The following is a 14,601-nucleotide window of genomic DNA, read 5'->3' as shown; positions in this document are numbered from 1 at the left end:
AACAAAAATCGTCAGAAGTTCATTATATGGTCCTGAATAGAAGAACTGTTCTCAAAATCCTCAAACAGGTCGACATACTTAACACACTAAAGTCTGACGACTTTACGCTCATAGAGCCGTACCACAGAAACAACCAAGCAAAGGCATATCTTCACATCAAAAATTCGGCGCTTCGAGAGATTCCTCAAGAAGCATACGCAAAAGTGGCCCATGAAGGCTTCATCCTGATGGAGATCCAGACCACAAAAAACAGCAAGAGTCAGACGGAAAGCAACAAAATCCCTGCAGTAAAGAACTACAGATACAAATCACAGACTGAAGACTTGTATAGATTGAGAAGACGGGAAAAAGAACACCGCCCCGCTGGGAAAAACCCATCTACCATGAATTCAGAACTTCGGGGAAAGTCTCATCTAGAACCGCCCATTCGAAATACTATCGGGATGTTAACGAAAGACATGAAGATAGAAACGATTCAAGAAATTGCAACAACTTTAGAAGAACATCCCCGTCATTGCATACATCATCAGTGCGCCAAAACGAACGAAGACCTCCATCCCCAGTACACTGTGTACGACCAAAACAAAACACAAACCAGTCTACGACCCACCTACACCCCAAACCAACAAAGGATACATGGTCTTGGTTGCGAGATGCCTTTACTCCGGGTCTTAAGAGATAGCAGCGAGCGAGTGGGGCCAATTCACCATCATGGCGACCCGAATCCAAAAAGGAAGCTCCACGAAATGCTACCCTATCTATAGAGGCCACACGCACCTAACCAAAATCGGCAGCTACAATCTAGGAACCCACGACATTCTATGTCTCCAAGAAACGTGGCTAGTGAATAAACCTGCACTTGACGGCTATACCATCGAGATCTCCCCAGCCCTAAAGGGTCCTTTCGGCAGACCGTCTTCTGGCCTATTGACAGCCATTCGGACTGGGTCGAATATATTCATCACCAAGAAAATCGTAGCCACCTACGCTTTCCTGGCAGTGCTCATAAGAACGAGCAATGAAAATGACTCCGAAGTTTGGGCTATCATTAACACTTACTGGAACCCCCAAAGAACTTCATCCGGCAAATTCTGTGACGAAGCAGCCAACATCATCGATGAAATAATGATTAAACACAAAACTTCGAACATTCTCATCTGTGGAGATTTGAACTGTAACTGCCTGAAGTCAACCTACAATACGCCAGCAACAGAAAGAGGAAAACTGTGGGTTTCGTTAATGAACTCTAAGAACCTTCGAAACGCCGCAAAATCCAACAATCATTCTTCTATCCCTACATGAGAGCGCGACCACTCTACAGCAAACCTTGATTACATCTTTGTTGCAGAAAAAATGTACTCGAACATAACTTCTTTTGAAGTAATCAGAACGGAATTCAGTGACCACAACTTGTTAAACCTTACATGTAGAACAAAGAGACATGACCACCAAGTCTACAACATTGCGGTCGAGGTGAACACTCAGCTCTCCCGTTTGCATATGAGTGCCAAAGACATCAGATCCTTGACAGACGAATATAATACTCTCATCACAGATACAGAAGCTAATGATACAACATTCAGGACTAGCTACATCCCCTTGCTCCCGCAATTCAAAAAACCTTGGAAAGGGCTTGATAATCGGAGAGGAAATTTTACTCATTCCTACAATCGGACCCTAGTGATCAGACATCACCTAGGAAAATTAAAAAAAGAGGCAACCACTGTGAACTCCACTAATATATGGGAATCCTACCGTCAGGAGCTCAGATCATACAAACAGTGGCTAAGAAACAACAGATCAGCGCTCTACCAAGCAGATGCAGAAAACATGATCAAGACTATAGCCAACAAAAAAACCGAGAATTTTGGAAATTGATCAACGACATGAAACCTCATGCAAACTCGCCGATGATAAATGCAGTTTCTGAAGAATGCTGGTTCAGCCACTTCTCTAAATGTTTGATCATCCTCTGACGGATACCGAGAGGGCAAAGTCACCAACTAAATCTCATTGGGTCGATCTATCTGATGCAGACGACATAAAGACTATCATCATGAAATTGAAACCTTCACGTGCATCTGCACCGGACGGCCTAGCAAATACCGACTTGAAACAACATGCGGAGGCCTGGTCAGCTGCCTTGAGCCTGATATTCAAACATTGCAAGGAACGAAGGATAATTCCGAGCTCCTGGAATCAAGCCATTATCGTCCCGATCTTCAAAAAAGGCACGAGAGAAGATCCATCCAATTACCGCCCTATTGCCCTACTGGATGTTATCGGTAAAGTCTTTGCTACCTCTCTCCTGAGCCACTTCTGGAACTGGATAATTACTTCTCCAGCCAGGGATCCTCTCCAATCAGGTTTCCAAAAAAATGCCAGCACTGCGGCTAACATAATCATCCTGAACATCTTAAAAGAAAAGGTCTTGCTTGGTGCACCCAGAATCTTTCTCGCCTTCGTGGATCTTTCCCAGGCTTTTGATAAAGTAGACAGATCTAAACTGTGGGCCAAGCTGAAGAACTGGAATTGCCCAAATCAGATTCTCGACCCAATCATCGCTCTGCATACGGACAATCATATATCAGTTAGGCTAAACAATAATGGTCTACTCTCCAAGCCCATACCGTCTAATCGAGGAGTCAAACAAGGCTGTCCTCTGGCTCCAGCTCTTTTTATCTCCTTTCTTGGCGATTTTCGAATTTCTCAAGAACTGATTAGATCGTTCCCTCCAAAAATCGGAACTACAACAGTTACCAGACTCCTATACGCAGACAATCTCATTATTTTGGACCATACCCAAGTGGGCCTTCAACGCCAGCTGGACAATCTGCACAAGTACACAAAGGAGAATAATCTGGAGATTAACGACTCTAAAACAAAAATACTAATTCTGAAAAAGTAGGGGAATAAAAAAAAAGAATCATTGAAGTGGTTTTTGAACCAATCGAAAATTGAAATCGTTCCATCATTCAAATATCTGGGAGTGGTCATTGACAGTTCGAAAAAATCTCTAAGCATGCAAAAATCCCTGTGGTCGAAAACAAAAAATCTAACAGCTCAACTACGCGCTGTCGATGGAAAATACGGCAAATTCAGCCTTCTTCCAGCAATCCAATTTTACAAGTCCAAAATAATTCCAACATTGACCTATGGCATGGATGCCAATCTCTCAATTCCAACGACCCTATGGACAGAACTAGAAGGTTTCATTTGGAGGGCAACTTTAGGCTTGCCTAAATCGACAGCTGTGGCACCCATAAGACGCAAACTGGGGTTGCTCTCCATAGAGGCAGTTGTCGCGCAGAGTACGATTCAGCTCTATAGGAAAATACGAAACCAAGACAGCCTGGAAATATACAAGATGATCTCCGAAGAAATATCTAAGGGAAGCAACAAATCCCTAAACAACTGGTCTGATAAACAAAAGCTTACGCTGCGAGAAATAGCCTGTTCAGAAGAGGAACTAATCCAAAATCCATTGAGAATAAAAACAAAAATGGAATGGCTTGATTGGATAAAAACAAACGACAACTCTCTCGAACAAGCTATTATCTCATTTGCCACCAGCCTACAATAAACTAAAGCAACCGATGGAATACTGCACGAAATATCCTAATAAGCGCCTCATGAGAACTCTGCTGAAAGCCTGTTTAAACCTCCTTCCTACCCAGGAAGTCCTAGCAATTCGGGCAGCTTCTAAAGAAAAATCTTGTAGACTTTGCAGAGACCCGCAAGCCACAGAAACTATCAAGCATCTTTTGATGGCGTGTCCGTCCATTGACCATGAAAGAGAGGCCTTCCTCGGCCCTGTGTACAAATCTTCATACGTTGTCGACAACAACATCTGGTGGAATCGCCTGATCACGGGTGCCAAAACGAGATGGCTAATAGCAGCTACCAAACTAATAACCATCGCTTTGGAGAAAACTCCGCAAATTCAGCAAAGTGAACTTTCGTCAAACACTTGTTTGTGAAAACTACTTGTACACAGGAAATGTCACTTCCTTCTTTTAGTCAGCAAGAAAGTTTTCTTCATTTGTAAAAATCTAAAATGATTAAATACAAATAAATAAATAAATAAATAAAGGCACAAAGCACATGAATCTTTCAGTCACATAAAATGAGAGGTATGGAAGTGAAAACTATGCTTTTTGTTGCAAATTATATGAACAAACTGATTTTTGACATGTTCGTGTTTATCTCTTTATCTTAAATGTTCTACCAAACATTGGTGTACTGTTCTTGTCGTTGTCATGTGGCCTGCATGAAATCAATTTTTAAATATCACATTTGTAATGTTTTGAATTTTTTTCATTCATTTTGCTGTTTATTTGCCACCGCTCGAACATTCTTTGGAAAACTGAACCACATACTAACTTTGTAAACTGTGGGTCGAAATGTATCCTTTGGTATTGACCAAAATAAGAAAAAACGCCCTCAAGAAGGACTTCTAATAGTCCGAAATGCATGGCAATTGGCTTGCATCTGCAAATAAATCACCAATATCTTACTTTGAAATTCTAAGAAGTATGTTATTTTGGTGAGATTCACCAGATATTAACAAGAAAACAAGAATCCTCATCCTCATTTTCCTCAAATCGATCCGGTTCACCTGCATTTCGATCTTGTCGTAGCAGGGGACAGCCTTGCATCAACACTTTGGCAGAGGTGCATGTGTTGGAATTAGCCGTTATGCTTTGTGATGGATAAGATAAATGCCTTTGTCAAGTTCTTCGCTGTGTCACCAGTGTCATCTTGTCTCATTGGGCATTTAAAAGTGTAATTATTCATGCCACTAGACACAACACTAGTCAGGACTCGAGTGGCATGCTCAGCTAAAGCCCGTAGTTTAGGTATTGGTACTGTGGGAGCTGTTTGTTTTTCAACATCATTCGGAATAGAAATGGACTCCTCATGCATACGCTCGCATGCAAACCCTTCTGCTACGGTTCACATAGCAACTGCATTAGTCAGTTCTTCAGAGGTAAATGGTTCAATAGTAGGCAGGTTAGTGGGCTCAGTTTGACGAGGTTGGGGAGGCAGCTCGCCATTAGTTATGCTGGCAGCCTCGCCTCTAGGTGCCACATGGGGATGAAGAGTCGGTTACATGCGCAGTTACTGGCAGGGACACAAGAAACCGGGCTGACAGGGTTACAATATCCCAAATGCAGGTGCAGCTACTGCTGCATACTTGCCGTTGCTTCGGAGTTTCTCCCCACTCACTCAACACCTCGTCAGCCTGCGTCAGTGTACCCACCGCGCCTGCCAAATCCAACATTGTAGGTCTGAATTCTGCATGCCCCTCGTGCTCACGGCGTCTTTGTGCTCTTGTCTTGAATAACAACGCCGGCGTCTGTTGCTGTTGAAGAGACTTCGCCCTTTCATGCATGTTGGACATCACCAAGGGGGTGCTCTCGGCACCCGGATCCTGCGACTCTAGTGACTCCAATGACTCTGCGACCACTCCGCGGTGCAAGTAGATTTTTAAACGTAGAGGGCACGTTCAAAGGAAAGAGCGGAGATACTGCACAACGTCCACAGCTCCACCAGCTCCCATGACTCTGCAACGACTCCGCAAGGACGACTTCTTCCTTTTGAGTTGGTGGGACCAATCAACTCGTAAGCCACCTGGATACCATTCTCAAGTAAGGTTAGGATTAACCAGGGAGAGGGATACCAGCTTGTGCGCTTTAATCTACAGCTACTGGAACTGAAGTGACTCAATCTTGTTTGCTTTTTCGACGATCCTGTGCAGTGCAGGAGTCCCCCGATGTCATCCCTCTTGTCCCCACGACTGAGGCGCACGAACAGTGAGATCTGCAGGACCTGCCAGGAACCAACGTCTTCAGCTGCATTTTGTTCTTCATACTAAGGTACTGTGCCAACCCGATTGAGAGAACGCCGCTCTTGCGGTGACAGTTTGTTAAACTTTCACAACTTGCAGGCCTAATCAGCTTGTGACCCGACATATGATTCTTTTTCGCCTAAACTACTTCTGAGAACTTTTGCAAAGACTTTACTGTTTGATACCAGAACTGCTTTTTACTATCCAGAACACTAGCCCATTGACTTTGGCCTGGCCTATTGACTGGAATTGAACTCTTCTGGTGAACTGAAACTATTTCCACTGCCTAACAAGTATATGTGGTCCATTCTACTTACCTTGTCCCTTTTGCTCACTTCTAAGTAACTGAACTGCCATTTGACTCCTATTTTAGGGGAGCTCAAACTGTCTCAAAATCTTGGAGTTTTGTATTGAATGATATGATAGGATATGATATGGCATTTATAACGCGCCTATACACAAGTGTTTCAAAGCGTGAAGTGCATTGGTATATAATATTAAGTTGTCTTCTTCTAGTGAAATGTTTTCTAAATGATAATAAGTGTTTTACAAAGAAACCTTGAGTATAAGTGTTTACTTGAACCACTGTGATTGAAAGTCCTCTGTGTAATTACTTGTACTGCTCACATTCACTCTTGAGATAAGCCTGGCTGCTCAACTCGCTACCAAAAACTATGTGGTACAGACTTCTACCAAAGGTTGGTTTGGCTAACACCTGTAGTCCTAATTGTGTGTAGTGGTCGCAGAGGGTACTGCATGCAATTCTGCCTAACAGGAAGGTTAGGGCAAGGTAGCCAAGTAGGAGACAACAGGGGAAGGCGAGGAAGCCGTGGAGGGGAGAGAGGGAACAGCAGGGGAAGAAAGGAAATTGATGAGACGTGTGAAGCGTCTATCAAAGAGGAGAAGGTTGGCTTGAGGGCCTTGGACCAAGACAGTACCATTGAAGTAAACATTAATGATGACCTTCGAGGAGTGGAAGGAGGCCAGTAGGGCCTCCCACCGGGTGCCACCATTAATGGGAGAGCAAGAGAAGGGAGAGAGCACAGAGACCATATGTAGAGTCCATAGGTCTGGCGAGGGAACGACAAAGAGTATGTTGGTGAAAGTCTGTCTGGAGGAGGCACTGGTATAGGTGTCGTCGACTGGCTTCCCTTGCTGACACCTGCAGACAGTCGGGAGCCGTCTTTGTGGGAGCACCCTTTGCCTAGGGGCCCTTAGCCGCAGGGGCTGCCGGGCAGAGGTCTGCCCTGGGAGGGTTAGTGAAGACCATGGGTAGACCAATCAGGGTCGGGGGCAGGGAGGCGGGAGAAGGGAGTGAGAAAGGCAACAGGGAAGCCGGGGAACAAATGGAGTGGAGAGAGGGGCAGGAGGCCCAGAAGCTACCAAAAAACAATGGAACCAGAGGCCCAGGAGGGTCTCGGGCAACGTGGCTCACCTGAAGCAGCACTTGCTGAAGGAAGCACGCGGGGAGCAGTGCAGCAGACTGGGCCACCAAGGCCAGGATGAATCGCCAATCAGGGTCGGGCCTGGCTCGGAGGCGGGAGGAGGGAGGGAGAAAGGCAACGGGGAAGCCGGGGCACAAAGAAGATGGTGAAAGAAGACCTAGCCTAGATAGCCTTTGGTGTGGGCTGCACACCCTTGCTAGAGTGGTTTTCCTGAGTCTTAATGTATTTGTTGATTATTCCATTTACTTAATAACAGTCATCTCTTAGTATCTGGTGAATTTCACCAAAATAACACACTTCTTAGAATTTCAAAATAAGATATTGGTGATTTATTTGCAGATGCAAGCCAATTGCCATGCATTTTGGATTATTAGAAGTCCTCCTTCAGGGCGTTTTTTCTTAATTTGATCAATTCCAAAGGATACAATTCGACCCACAGTTTACAATGTTAGTATATTGTACAGTTTTCCACAGAATGTTCGAGCGGTGGCAAATAAACTGCAAAATGAATGAAAGAAATGAAAAACAAAATATGATACAGAACACACCGGGATAACCGGTGCTCAGTGGGATAGCACAATGGTTAGTCAGACAGCGCGTGATCACGATGGATGTATTTTACATTAGACAATCACTACCTTCACTTGCCTGTACTCGAATATATAGAATCTGCGGATATTGAAAGTTATTAAAGGCACAAGCGGAGCTTGAGGCGAGGTTGAGGCAGTCTCCGGCAGTCTCTCTACCTTGTCTATTGTGGGAGGATCCCACCGAACTACTTAAAACCAGTGTATACCGCAGAGCGGTGAGCGGAGCTTGAGGCGAGGTTGAGGCAGTCTCCGCATCCCCGCGGCTCTCGTGGCCCACGACCCCTCGTAATGAAACCTCGTGGACCTAGTGAAGCCCACTTGCACGAAAGCTCAACGATTTCTACATGTCCTCAAGAACTACAAACAGAACACGCTGCGGAGCAACGACTTCTAAGAAGTAACTTTAAATCTGTAGAAGTTATGTCAATTAAACCACCTACACTAAAAATGAAGGCTCCAAGGATTATTTCCCTGACCCCCTCAGTCTGTGATATATCCAGCGGTACCTTCCCAACCCCGGCAACCCGTTTCGACTTTGAAAATCCTTTTGACGGGGTCCAGCGTTCGCCTTCCATATCCTGCTCGACTCCCACGGAGCAACTACCGTGCGCTACAGGAGCGGAGGAAGTGCCATCTAATCCCTCATTTGCTACAATAAACATAGACGTTCTTACCTTGGAGTCTCCTGTCTCCCCTGTAGGGAGGGGTCGGAGCATGGAGGACCCACCGGATTCACTGAACTCCCAAGACGCGGCGGCCTCTACGACACGCCCGCAGTCCACCGCGCTGGAATCTTCTTCCTCCTCTTCCTCCATCAACGCCCAGCCTGCCCAGCCTTCCCGCCAGGCCCTCACGATGGCGAGAGGTGCAGACGATTCGACGGTCGGAGGACGGTCGGCATCTGCCCCTGCGCTAGTACCCTGGGCGGAAAACCGGGATGAGGAGGAAACAGCGAGTGATCTCCCGGACGAAGGAAGAGACCCCACGACTGTAGAGACGCAGTCTCGTGCACGAATGCGGGAACTCTGTTCTCTTGGCAGCGTAGATGCCGCTCCAAGCAAGGCTCTGAGACCTGCGGCAGTAACCTACTCCGGACCAGAAGAGCGTGCGGCCGGCTCTGCGGCGCCCACTCAGGAGCCCCTCTGTCACCCCGAAAATTCACTGTTGTCGCCAGCCACCCCGTTTAATAAACAATCAACGACAAAATCGGCGAGCAGTCGAACCAACAAGAACTCTCCCACAGACGAGCAAGCGGGACAAAACACCCTGGAATTAAATGCGGGAAACCATCCAAGTGCCAAAAATCCTTCTATTCCTAGAACAAATAAAACCTGCAATGCCAATACTTCCTACGAACTTATTGAAGAACTACCCGAAGAATCGGTCCCTGAATCTACTGTTCCTCAAACATTGGCAAAGAATTTACAAGACGCTCGACCAAAAAAATCGCAAAGCATGAAAAGAAAATATAAGAAAAAAGATATAGGAAAAAAAAGCCTCCCGTGCCCATTGCTATCATCGGCGTTAAAAGACTTCTTCAAAAACAATGCAAAAGAAAGTTGGACGAGGCAAATGAACCTCCGGATGCGGAAATTCTGGAAGCAATCCAGGATCTCCCACCCGCCACCAAAGCAAGAAAAACAACTTCTCACGTCAAAAAACAAATGGATCCATCAAGTGCCGACAAAAGTGAACCTGATTTAAACGATGCCCTAAAAAAAGGAAGACTTTCTACGAAAATCCAAGATGAAGCAACTCCACCCATCTTGAAAGAAAGTACTCCAGATTCCATGTCCACCACCTTGAATCCCGTGCACTTATCTCTATCGAGCGTGAGTAGCTTGGGAACAACAGAGGCTGCAATGAATAACAAATCTCTTACACCTCCAAAAGGGGAAGATCGAACTGGCGTACTACTGCCACTAATCACTGAATCCCCTATTAAAGAAAAACCTATAGACAAAAATGCACTACTGTTTCCCCCAGTCCCTAACAACCGACAATTATTCGGGACGCAACCATCGACACAACTTCCCCTGGATCAACAAATTGGGAAACCTAAAAATCAAGACCAACCTACTCAAACAGATGAAAGTCTACTTCTCCCTGAGCAATTGTTGAATTCAACACCACGTCCACGTTCGCCACCAAGGAACAGGAGACTAAGCGAAATAGTTCCTCCTAACCCAAAGGACTCTCTGTCAAAAAAAATGACTTAGCCACCATCATATCGGCAATTACAATATCCCTAGCACCATTTGGGAAGCTTTATGAAAACATCAACGAATCGTTAAAGGACAGCATCACAGTAACAGCAATGATGCATACCAAGTTGATATTTGTAGAAGGTTTCATCACTGCCTTGGAGCAAACAAACAAGAAACACAGAGAAACCTGGGACCTGAAGCTGTCGGTATTGGAAGAAAAGCTACGACTGCTACAATCCGCAAGTCTGGAAAAAAGGACCTCAGATGATAAAGAAAACCAGACCATACCTCAAACACAAGCCATGAAAACAGCACCGCTCTTCGTTAACCGAAAAAATAAATCACCTTCTCAAACGACAGAGCCCCTGAAAATGACACTCACAAAAGTCACTTCCAAAAAACCATCATTTCCTACGCTCAATCAACCCCTATTGAAGCTAACAAGAAGCCCTCAACAAGATTCGAGCATAAGGCGTAAATAATCCACAGTAGACCCACCGTCCTCTCTTAAGGGAAACCCTAAAGAAATTAGAACTGCCTCCACTAATGAAGTGACGGACTACGAAAACGGTACTACTGCTACCAACCAGTTCATTCAATCACCACGAACTGCCGACGAATTTATCTGCCAAAGTTCGCTGATTGATTTATCACAACACGAGGACTCAGCGGAAATCATTGAACTTGATACTGAAACGGGAGACAGCCCTGGAAACCAACTTGAAACTCAATCGCGCACACCAATAGAAGGAGCCAACAAATCTGCACCCACCCACCTGAGCAAGGGACCCTCTAACTTAAATCAGGCGGATGACTTGAGTATCGAACAATTGTACAAAAAATTAAAATCCACCAAATCAATCGCCTCAAGCAAATCTTTGCCTACCAAAGAAAAAGGGGCTAAATCTAAATATCAGCATGATTCCACTACAAGATCCAATGGCAAGACTTCTGATTCAGTGCGCTTATTCAAGATCGAACAAAAATCGTCAGAAGTTCATTATATGGTCCTGAATAGAAGAACTGTTCTCAAAATCCTCAAACAGGTCGACATACTTAACACACTAAAGTCTGACGACTTTACGCTCATAGAGCCGTACCACAGAAACAACCAAGCAAAGGCATATCTTCACATCAAAAATTCGGCGCTTCGAGAGATTCCTCAAGAAGCATACGCAAAAGTGGCCCATGAAGGCTTCATCCTGATGGAGATCCAGACCACAAAAAACAGCAAGAGTCAGACGGAAAGCAACAAAATCCCTGCAGTAAAGAACTACAGATACAAATCACAGACTGAAGACTTGTATAGATTGAGAAGACGGGAAAAAGAACACCGCCCCGCTGGGAAAAACCCATCTACCATGAATTCAGAACTTCGGGGAAAGTCTCATCTAGAACCGCCCATTCGAAATACTATCGGGATGTTAACGAAAGACATGAAGATAGAAACGATTCAAGAAATTGCAACAACTTTAGAAGAACATCCCCGTCATTGCATACATCATCAGTGCGCCAAAACGAACGAAGACCTCCATCCCCAGTACACTGTGTACGACCAAAACAAAACACAAACCAGTCTACGACCCACCTACACCCCAAACCAACAAAGGATACATGGTCTTGGTTGCGAGATGCCTTTACTCCGGGTCTTAAGAGATAGCAGCGAGCGAGTGGGGCCAATTCACCATCATGGCGACCCGAATCCAAAAAGGAAGCTCCACGAAATGCTACCCTATCTATAGAGGCCACACGCACCTAACCAAAATCGGCAGCTACAATCTAGGAACCCACGACATTCTATGTCTCCAAGAAACGTGGCTAGTGAATAAACCTGCACTTGACGGCTATACCATCGAGATCTCCCCAGCCCTAAAGGGTCCTTTCGGCAGACCGTCTTCTGGCCTATTGACAGCCATTCGGACTGGGTCGAATATATTCATCACCAAGAAAATCGTAGCCACCTACGCTTTCCTGGCAGTGCTCATAAGAACGAGCAATGAAAATGACTCCGAAGTTTGGGCTATCATTAACACTTACTGGAACCCCCAAAGAACTTCATCCGGCAAATTCTGTGACGAAGCAGCCAACATCATCGATGAAATAATGATTAAACACAAAACTTCGAACATTCTCATCTGTGGAGATTTGAACTGTAACTGCCTGAAGTCAACCTACAATACGCCAGCAACAGAAAGAGGAAAACTGTGGGTTTCGTTAATGAACTCTAAGAACCTTCGAAACGCCGCAAAATCCAACAATCATTCTTCTATCCCTACATGAGAGCGCGACCACTCTACAGCAAACCTTGATTACATCTTTGTTGCAGAAAAAATGTACTCGAACATAACTTCTTTTGAAGTAATCAGAACGGAATTCAGTGACCACAACTTGTTAAACCTTACATGTAGAACAAAGAGACATGACCACCAAGTCTACAACATTGCGGTCGAGGTGAACACTCAGCTCTCCCGTTTGCATATGAGTGCCAAAGACATCAGATCCTTGACAGACGAATATAATACTCTCATCACAGATACAGAAGCTAATGATACAACATTCAGGACTAGCTACATCCCCTTGCTCCCGCAATTCAAAAAACCTTGGAAAGGGCTTGATAATCGGAGAGGAAATTTTACTCATTCCTACAATCGGACCCTAGTGATCAGACATCACCTAGGAAAATTAAAAAAAGAGGCAACCACTGTGAACTCCACTAATATATGGGAATCCTACCGTCAGGAGCTCAGATCATACAAACAGTGGCTAAGAAACAACAGATCAGCGCTCTACCAAGCAGATGCAGAAAACATGATCAAGACTATAGCCAACAAAAAAACCGAGAATTTTGGAAATTGATCAACGACATGAAACCTCATGCAAACTCGCCGATGATAAATGCAGTTTCTGAAGAATGCTGGTTCAGCCACTTCTCTAAATGTTTGATCATCCTCTGACGGATACCGAGAGGGCAAAGTCACCAACTAAATCTCATTGGGTCGATCTATCTGATGCAGACGACATAAAGACTATCATCATGAAATTGAAACCTTCACGTGCATCTGCACCGGACGGCCTAGCAAATACCGACTTGAAACAACATGCGGAGGCCTGGTCAGCTGCCTTGAGCCTGATATTCAAACATTGCAAGGAACGAAGGATAATTCCGAGCTCCTGGAATCAAGCCATTATCGTCCCGATCTTCAAAAAAGGCACGAGAGAAGATCCATCCAATTACCGCCCTATTGCCCTACTGGATGTTATCGGTAAAGTCTTTGCTACCTCTCTCCTGAGCCACTTCTGGAACTGGATAATTACTTCTCCAGCCAGGGATCCTCTCCAATCAGGTTTCCAAAAAAATGCCAGCACTGCGGCTAACATAATCATCCTGAACATCTTAAAAGAAAAGGTCTTGCTTGGTGCACCCAGAATCTTTCTCGCCTTCGTGGATCTTTCCCAGGCTTTTGATAAAGTAGACAGATCTAAACTGTGGGCCAAGCTGAAGAACTGGAATTGCCCAAATCAGATTCTCGACCCAATCATCGCTCTGCATACGGACAATCATATATCAGTTAGGCTAAACAATAATGGTCTACTCTCCAAGCCCATACCGTCTAATCGAGGAGTCAAACAAGGCTGTCCTCTGGCTCCAGCTCTTTTTATCTCCTTTCTTGGCGATTTTCGAATTTCTCAAGAACTGATTAGATCGTTCCCTCCAAAAATCGGAACTACAACAGTTACCAGACTCCTATACGCAGACAATCTCATTATTTTGGACCATACCCAAGTGGGCCTTCAACGCCAGCTGGACAATCTGCACAAGTACACAAAGGAGAATAATCTGGAGATTAACGACTCTAAAACAAAAATACTAATTCTGAAAAAGTAGGGGAATAAAAAAAAAGAATCATTGAAGTGGTTTTTGAACCAATCGAAAATTGAAATCGTTCCATCATTCAAATATCTGGGAGTGGTCATTGACAGTTCGAAAAAATCTCTAAGCATGCAAAAATCCCTGTGGTCGAAAACAAAAAATCTAACAGCTCAACTACGCGCTGTCGATGGAAAATACGGCAAATTCAGCCTTCTTCCAGCAATCCAATTTTACAAGTCCAAAATAATTCCAACATTGACCTATGGCATGGATGCCAATCTCTCAATTCCAACGACCCTATGGACAGAACTAGAAGGTTTCATTTGGAGGGCAACTTTAGGCTTGCCTAAATCGACAGCTGTGGCACCCATAAGACGCAAACTGGGGTTGCTCTCCATAGAGGCAGTTGTCGCGCAGAGTACGATTCAGCTCTATAGGAAAATACGAAACCAAGACAGCCTGGAAATATACAAGATGATCTCCGAAGAAATATCTAAGGGAAGCAACAAATCCCTAAACAACTGGTCTGATAAACAAAAGCTTACGCTGCGAGAAATAGCCTGTTCAGAAGAGGAACTAATCCAAAATCCATTGAGAATAAAAACAAAAATGGAATGGCTTGATTGGATAAAAACAA

The 14,601-nt window shown here is 44.7% G+C and overlaps 1 protein-coding gene across 1 annotated transcript in view; it reads left to right on the top strand.

The window, feature by feature from the left end:
- Positions 1-14,601, top strand: part of CEP70 (centrosomal protein 70) — a 1,232,997-nt gene that overhangs the window by 510,576 nt on the left and 707,820 nt on the right. The gene's annotated exons all lie outside the window — the stretch shown is intronic.

The sequence above is a fragment of the Ambystoma mexicanum genome, chromosome 9 (assembly GCF_040938575.1).
Source record: "Ambystoma mexicanum isolate Mex_15411 chromosome 9, UKY_AmexF1_1, whole genome shotgun sequence".
Classification (NCBI taxonomy): Eukaryota; Metazoa; Chordata; class Amphibia; order Caudata; family Ambystomatidae; genus Ambystoma; species Ambystoma mexicanum.
Note: the sequence above shows the minus strand (reverse complement) of the source record. Positions and strands in the feature narration are given on the sequence as shown.